General features: G+C 47.1%; 1 non-coding gene across 1 annotated transcript; it reads right to left on the minus strand.

Moving 5' to 3' along the window:
• Positions 1-785: 785 nt before the first annotated feature.
• Positions 786-857, minus strand: TRNAC-GCA. The gene has a single exon. It is a non-coding gene; the product is annotated as a tRNA-Cys (tRNA).
• Positions 858-7,610: the final 6,753 nt, after the last annotated feature.

The following is a 7,610-nucleotide window of genomic DNA, read 5'->3' on the forward strand; positions in this document are numbered from 1 at the left end:
GAATGCTGGTATACTCGGTTTAAAAGTGCAATATTGAAGACAGAACTCTTTGTGCAGCAACAATACGAGGGTGCGATTTGGGGAGCACAGCACTGGGATAAAAACAATGTTCTTGGCAAGGAAGTCTTTAGTACATCCTAAGAAGATTCAGCAGGATGTCGTTGGAACCAGATGTGGTGTACACACAACTCACAAGTCTATCCAAACAGGCTGGGATAGTCTACCAATTCAGATAAAGTGTGAGTTTTTTTTTTAGGTGATATATATGCAAATAAACTAAAATTTTTTTTGTCACAGAGCTGATTTAGTATAATAAAATATGTCATTATGGTCAAAAACACTTTCTGCAAGTGTTTTTGAAAATAGCTATTGAATAGAATCGCTATTCAATATTTGGTCTACCAAAATACTAAAACTAAACACTGAAACAGTTTTTTTACTCACAATATAATTCCAAAAAGTATATAATTTAGCATCCCAATGTCCTCTCCAAATCATCCTTACTTGAACAATATATGTGGCTGGGAACCTAACTGTGGCTCCAGGGGCGCAGGTGTGTGAGATGCGAGGCACTTCCGGGAAACCCGCGGGGCTTTTCTACACCTTTCCGGGAGCAGTCCCTCTCCAAGAGCCCCTGGCTAACCCCTACTTGGGTCAGAAGAACAGCCCCTCTCTGGGACTGAGCGTAAAGAACGTCCTGTTCAGTTCCAGTGGGCTGCAGGGTCTTTGGTACTGTGTGTGTAGGTTTTACTAGAGCCTGGAAACCTCTAAAAGCCACTGCGCGCAGGGGGCACCCGGATTTGAACCGGGGACCTCTTGATCTGCAGTCAAATGCTCTACCGCTGAGCTATACCCCCTCCAGCAAGACACCAGCGTCACTCACACCTTCCAGTCAGCCGCACGCAAGTCGCGTACAGCCCTGCACGGTCCGCGCCTTGGGCGGTGCTTTCCACAGGCGCCCAGTTCCGGCCTTTGCGCTCTTAACGTCACACTCCAACGCACTTTCTTCCCCCAGTTTGGGAAGAAATCCGGGATGACAGCCCCGGCTCACCGTGTTTACTCCTTCGGCCGTCCTCACCTCGAACCTTATCTTTAAACGTCCCTTTTGGGCTCTTTCCCTTTTTGCTCTCCTCGTCTTTATTCTCCACCTCTGTCGTCTTCCCAGGATCCTCTGACGTCACTTATGGCCCTGCCCCACACCCATTCTCCCCCCCCCGCAAACCACGAAGACCCTCTTAGGCCTTTATCTGATGCAAGGATTGTCTTTTTCAACTAACTGCTTATCTGCGATGAAAATGGAGGACCTGGAGCAGTGAAGAAAAGGTAGACCATTTATTTCCTAAAGCAAAATACGCGACGGAGGCCAAGAAAACCAAAAAGCGACAGCAGCGGGAGACAGCCTGCCCCACTAAACATCAGCATCTGCCAGGACGCAAGAATGGACTCGGCGCAGGGACAGAACACCTGGAACGCAGACCTGGGCGCACACCATAGTCCACGCACGAGCTGAATGAAAGAGCGTCACTCACGTTTACAGAGCAGTCGTGTTCACAGCGACTCCGTAAGGCAGGCGCTATGACTGGTGTCCCAGTTTTACAGCTGAGAAAGCTGAGGCACGGAAACGTTGAATAAGCTGTCCAGCATCCAATGGTTGGTAAGTGGAAATGCAGACTCAAAGGGTCTGGCAACAGAGTCCATACACGCAACCACCGTGTTTTACACATCACAAATTCATAGGGGAAAGAAGAGTCATTTACATATGTTCTACTGGGAGACTTAGTTGGCCATTTGGGAAAAATAAAGTGGCAACTAAACATCATATTATATACCAAAATAAAGTCCAAGTGGATTAAATTATTACATATAAAATATCAAACAAATAAAAGCATAAGACAGTATAAATTGCATCGAACTGATTTCTGAAGGACTAATACGCAATGGAACAAATCCCAACAGAAAATACCAATAGATTCGGCTACATACGCATTAAAGGTTCAGGTATGTAAACAAAATCAAAAGGTTAATAGCAAGTTGGGAAAATATTTCTATCATGTGTGACAGTCAAAATATTACAAATTAATATCCTTAATAAGTAAAGAGCCCACATGTAATAGCAAAGGCCATCAAAAGACAATTCTCAAAAGGAAATAGTATAATAGTAGTTGATAGAAAAGAACAAGTATTATCTCAGTAAGTCAAAATAAATCTTAGTAAAACCAAAGACATGCAAATGAAAACACCACCATTGAACATTTTTTCCTGTATTGAAATGGACAAATATTAAAGTAGTAATCCTCATCCTGGCAAAGGCATGGTAAGACCATACTATTTTAGGCCTGTAAACTGGTAGAATTTTTTATTTTTATTTTTATTTTTTTGAGATGGAGTCTTGCTCTATCGCCCAGGCTGGAGCGCAGTGTCACAATCTTGACTTACTGCAGCCTCCACCACCTGGGTTGCAGTGAGCTGAGATCCTCAGCCTCAGCCTCCCAAAGTAGCTGGGATTACAGACGCCCGCCACCATGCCCAGCGAATTTTTGTAATTTAGTAGAGAAAGGGTTTCACCATATTGGCCAGGCTGGTCTCCAACTCCTGACCTTAAGCAATCCACCTGTCTTAGCCCCCCAAAGTCCTGGGATTCCAGGCCTCAGCCACCATGCCTGGCCTTGGTGTAATCTTTCTCGAGAGGAAAGGCAGTATAAAATAAGAGATAAGTTAAAACAATTCCTTTTGACCTAGTAGTAATTTTATTTCTATGAACCCAGCCCAGAAAAAGCCTGAAATGTGAAAAAATGTTGGCTCAAAGGTATTTAAGTGCTCTTAAGTGTTATTTAAAATATTTAAGCTAATAGATGGCAGGGAGTGGTGGCTTATGCCTGTAATCCCAGCACTGTGGGAGGCCGAGGCAGGTAGATCACCTGAGGTCAGGAGTTTGAGACCAGCCTAGCCAATATGTTGAAACCCCTGTCTCTACTAAAAATACAAACATTAGCTGGCCTGTGGTGGTGCGTGCCTGTAATCCCAGCTACTCAGGAGGCTGAGGTGGGAGAATAGCTTGAACCCGGGAGGCAGAGGTTGCAGTGAGCCAAGATTGTGCCACTGCACTCTAGCCTGGGCCACGGAGGAAGACCCTGTCTCAAAAAAACAAAACAGAACAAAAACAACAACAACAACAAAACAAATAGAAACAGAAATGCCTAATATTAGAGAGGTGGTTAAGAAGCTATGGCATATGTACATGATAGAAAACTAGCTATTTAAAATGTTTGATAGAATTCACAAGAAAATGTGGATTACATCTGAAGTCAGTGGTTCTCAATTCTGACTGTACCTCAGAATCACCTAGGGAGGTTTTAAAAGTACTAACGCAGATCAGTTGAATCAGAATATCTAGAGTGATACCCAGACACTGAGTTTGTACTGTCAGGGGATTCCAGTGTGCAGCCACGGTTGCAAATTGCGATGTAAAATCAGAGGGGGTATTATCTCAAAGGTAAGAATAAACAGAACCAACGAAACAAAAAGCTAAAAAGAAATATTTTGAAATCCTAATATCTCCTAGCTCTGTGGTGAGACTGTTAGTAACTATTCCTTCTTTATACTTTTTGGTATTTTCAGTAATTGTTCTATTTTCCTAAACCACTAAGAAATTATTTTGTAAGTTTAAGGGCCCCAAGAAGCACCTCAATTCAAATTGGAAGCTCTTAATCTACAGTTAAATGCCCTGTTTAGGGCCATAACCCCTTCTTGTGCCCTCCCTCCTATCCAGCCACTCCCAGGACTCAGTCAAACAAGCATCAGTGTGTGGAACAGGCGCAGGTCCTCTCCATGGCCTTCTAGGAAGCCACTTACCTGTCAGCTTCCCGTATCACCCACCTGAGGGCATCTCAATTCGGTGAGGATGCCCTTCACGTGCACTGTTTGCTCCCGGGCACACATGTGAGGACTAAAGCATGAATACAGGGGTTATGGGTGATTTTAGAACGTTTTTCTTTATATTCCTCTATATTCTTCACATTTTCTGCAATAAAATGTATCACTTTGAAAATCAGAAAAACCCATAAATACTACAAATTTAAGCATATCTCTTATAGTAATGACAAGCAATATCATTTCCTTTTGACAAAATTAGTACATAATTGCTTAAGACTCCAAGGAATGCTAATTTGGGAAATAAGTGCATTATAATTTACACATAAAGTACTCATGCAAGTGCCTTTTTTTTTTTAGAACCAAGGTCTTGCCCTGTTGCTTAGGAGTGCAGTGGCACGATCACGGCTCACTGTAACCTCAAACTCCTAGGCTCAAGCCATCCTCCCATCTCAGCCTGTCAAGTAGCTAGGACTACAGGCCTGCACCACCACATCATCTGGATTTGTTGTTGTTGTTGCTGTTGTTGTTGTTAGAGACAACGTCTCGCTCTGTTGACCAGGCTGGTCTTGAACTCCTGGGCTCAAACAGTCCTCCTGCCTCAGTCTCCCAAAGTGCCAGCATCACAGGTGTGAGCCACCATGCCTGGCCTCATGTATGCTTTTACAGGAATAATTAATTCCATTTTGCACATTTCCAAGGAACTCAATTTCAAGACCTCTCTGTCCAAGTCCAGGGCTATTTCCACAATACTGCATTTCTTCCATCTTTTCTAGTAAAGGTTGGATAACTGCAAGAACATAGAGGTGATTACTGGGATCTGAAAGAGTTACCACCTCATTCCCAGTCGTGCCCTGTCCATGTGAGGATGGGTGAATCTGAGATAGAAATAATGGCTCACGTGTGCTGAGTGTTTCTGTTGGAGGCTCATATACACTATCCTACAGAATCCTCATAGCTCTCTGAGGCAGGTGCAATTGTTATATCCTAGGAAATAGTTAAGATTGCCCCATTTTATAGCTGAAGAAACACATTCAGGGGGACTAAGTGACTCATTCAGTCATTTAACAAATACACTACGTTCCAGGGTCTAGTCTAGGCACTGAGGACTCAGCAGTGAATGAGGCAAAGAAAAACAGCCCTGGCCCCATGGAGCTGTATTCCCAGAGTGCGGTGTGACAGACAAGCAAACGAATGCATGAATGAAATAATCACAGATATTGAAAACACTACAGGAAAATAAAGCATGGTATTCTGATGGAAGACAACAGGGATGGTCAGGAAATGATGATTGGAGTTGAAATCTGAATGATAAGAAGCCAGTGAGTAAAAATCTGGATGCATGTGGGGGCTCACACCTGCAATCCCAGCACTGTGGGAGGCTGAGGTGGGCAGATTGCTTGAGCACAGGCATTCAAGACCAGCCTGGGCAACATAACAAAACCTCATTTGTACAAAAGATTAAAAAAAAAATTAGCCAAGCGTGGTGGCATGCACCTATAGTCTCAGCTACTTGGGAAGCTGAGGCCAGAGGATCAGTTGAGCCTGGAGAGTCGAGGCTGCAGTGAGCTACGATCGTGCCACTGCACTCCAGTCTAGGTGACAGAATGAGACCCTATCTCAAAAAATAAGTAGATAAAAATAACTAAAATTCTGGATGCAGAGAATCTCAGGCCTTGGGTAGAGTGACCCACTTGGAAGTGGCTTGGCAGCATGAAGCAAGAATGTAGCCAGTGTGGGGCAGCAGAGGGGGCAGAGCAGGACCCTGATTTGAGTTGGAGGTGAGGGAGGTGAGGTGGAGTCAGGCCATGGAGGGCCCTATGAGCCAGGTCAGGAGGTGGCATTTGTTTACTGTGCCATCCCAGGGAGAGTGGAGCCTGGATTTGGATCTCCCTCCCATGTGCAGGGGCCACATCTCTGAGCCCTTCCTGAGAGACTTTGCTGGGCTTGGCACAGGTCTTCCTTATCACGGGCCTGTCCTGTGGAGACCAGCTTCCCAGGTCAGTCTGTAAGCCTCCTCGGCCATGGAATTAAGGTTATTGTTCATCCAGATGACCTGGTTTCTGCCCCTGAGGAGCAGATTTAGGTGCAGGAGGCACACATGAACATCCACTGTCACTCAGCATCACTTCAATGATAAGTGTCTTAAGTTCTGTGAACCTAGAAAGGGGAAGGGGGAGAGTGAGCACCACAGTTACCCTAAGCTGGGGTGTTCCAGAGGCCTTCTCTGAGGGAATGACATTTCCACAACACCGTGCAGGAGGAACGTTAGTTGGGAGATGAGCAGCCCAGGAAGCTGGACAGCATGGGTGAAGCCTGAGGCAGTGGGGTGCCAAGAGCAGAGAGGTTAGGGTGCTGGAGTCTGGGGGACAGCCTGTGTGGACTTAGTAGGGTCTTCCCAAAGTTCATGTCCTTCCAAGAGCCTCAGAAGGTGACCTTCTTTGGAAATAGGATCATTGCCGATGTAATAGTTAATTAAGACAAGGTGGGCCCTCGTCTTGGAGCAGGGTGGGCCCTCGGTCCAATATGACTGTTATCCTCATCAGAAGAGAGGAGACACGGGGAGCAGGCCAGGTGCATGCTGGCGTGCTGCATCCAATGCCAAAGCCAGGAGAGAAGCATGGGACGGTATCCCTCAGAGCCTCTAGTAAGAACCAAGCCGGACCACACCTTGATCTTGGACCTCTGGCCTCCAGAACTGCGAGAATCCATTCCTGTTGTTTAAAGCCAACCAGTTTGCGGCACTTTGTTACAGCAACCCAGGACAGGGCCGAGGAGGCAGGCAGGGCCTAGTGGGCCCTGAAGAGATTTTGGACTTTACCCTAAGAGCAATGGGGAACCGCCCAAGCAAGAGAGGACTATGATCAAATTTACCTTTTCCAAAGATCCCCTGGCTGCCTACTGCTCCCACAGCATTCAAATCCGTTAAGAGTGAGGCCCCACAACAGGGCAGAGGCCCCGCCGCCTGCACAGCACTCACACGGAGGCACACGTTCCTCAGATGCACCGGGTGCTTGCCAGCCTTCCCGCCGGCCCACGGAGCGGGGCTTCCCTGCCTGCTCCCCACACACAACCAGGGGAGGCGGCCGACCTGCGGGAGGATCGTCTGGTCCTGTGCCTCAAACGCTGGACCAGGCAGTTCCACTCTAGGAGGTTAGTCTTCGTATGGCGTTTGTTTTCTTCATTAGGGGGCCACCGCAGCCTGGGCTAAAGAATTTAGTCTTCGGAAATAACTAGGCAGACATTTGAAAATATATCAAGGAAAAAAAGTGCAGCCTTATCATGAGAGAGTGCCTCCAGGTCCACCTCCCATGGGACAAACACAGCGAGCCGCCAGGGGCTGGGCCTCAGCCTTGGCTTCCTCATCTGCACGAGAAAAGTGGGTAGAATGCATGCTGCCCGGGAAGGAGCTTGAGCAACCCTAAAGCTCGGGGTCAGTTAACGGAGTCCCCTCTCCTTCTGGGACCCCCCAGTCCTCTGGGTCTTCTGTGCTCTTTTGTGCCGTGGGTTGAGCCTTCGGGTTGGGGTAGGTCTCATATTTCCTGTGCTCTCAGATTCCTGCGGCCGCACCTTTGTTTGCACCAGCTGTGTTTGCTCCAATGTGTTTGCACGGGCATCTGCCAGGGCCTTAGGCCGGCAGGCCAGAGAGCGCAAGAAAAGCAACCTGAGAGCGGCTGCCGCTAACCAGGGCTGGCTCGGGGTTTCTCCCGCACTGCGACGGCGGAAGGGCCCGCCGACTG

Source organism: Colobus angolensis, unplaced genomic scaffold, assembly GCF_000951035.1.
Source record: "Colobus angolensis palliatus isolate OR3802 unplaced genomic scaffold, Cang.pa_1.0 Scaffold2, whole genome shotgun sequence".
Taxonomy (NCBI): Eukaryota; Metazoa; Chordata; class Mammalia; order Primates; family Cercopithecidae; genus Colobus; species Colobus angolensis.